Raw genomic sequence first — 599 nt, 5'->3', positions numbered from 1 at the left:
TCCCCAGGTCGTCCCAGCACTGGAGCCGGTGCTCTTACTCGCTGTGCTACCTGGCCACCCCAATAGTTCCATATTTTAATTTGATTTATTTTATATATTTATCCTAATTGGTTTATACATTATATCATATTCTTTAATTTATTTTTCTAGCGCACATTGTAAACACTTGATCAATGCTTTTTGACTGAAGGGTTAATTCTGACCTTCTCTGTTCCAAGGTTCCTCCCATCCCTGATATTCTATGTTCTAAAGTTCTGTGTCCTGAGGGGCCTCCCAGCTCTGGCATTCCATGTTCTATTCAGTGGGTCACAAAGCATTTATCAAGGGCTTGCTATGTGCCCAACATTGTGCTAAGTGCTAGAGATACAAAGGAAGATGACAAAAGTCCCTGCCCTCAGGGAGCTCACATTCTAATGGGAGAAACAAACATGAGACTGACTCAGCCATGGCAGAGTAGGTGAGTGCTGGCTCCCTAGCAGCAGGGAAGTCTGAAACACTTCCTGCAGAAGGGAAGGTTTGAAGAGGACCTCAAAGGAGGCCAATGAGAGAGATGTGAGGGGGTAGAATACCAGGGACAGTGAGTGGAAAGGGACAGACAG

This window comes from Petaurus breviceps, unplaced genomic scaffold (assembly GCF_028583685.1).
Source record: "Petaurus breviceps papuanus isolate PSGF00001 unplaced genomic scaffold, PetGlider_PUasm1.0 156, whole genome shotgun sequence".
Taxonomy (NCBI): Eukaryota; Metazoa; Chordata; class Mammalia; order Diprotodontia; family Petauridae; genus Petaurus; species Petaurus breviceps.
Note: the sequence above shows the minus strand (reverse complement) of the source record.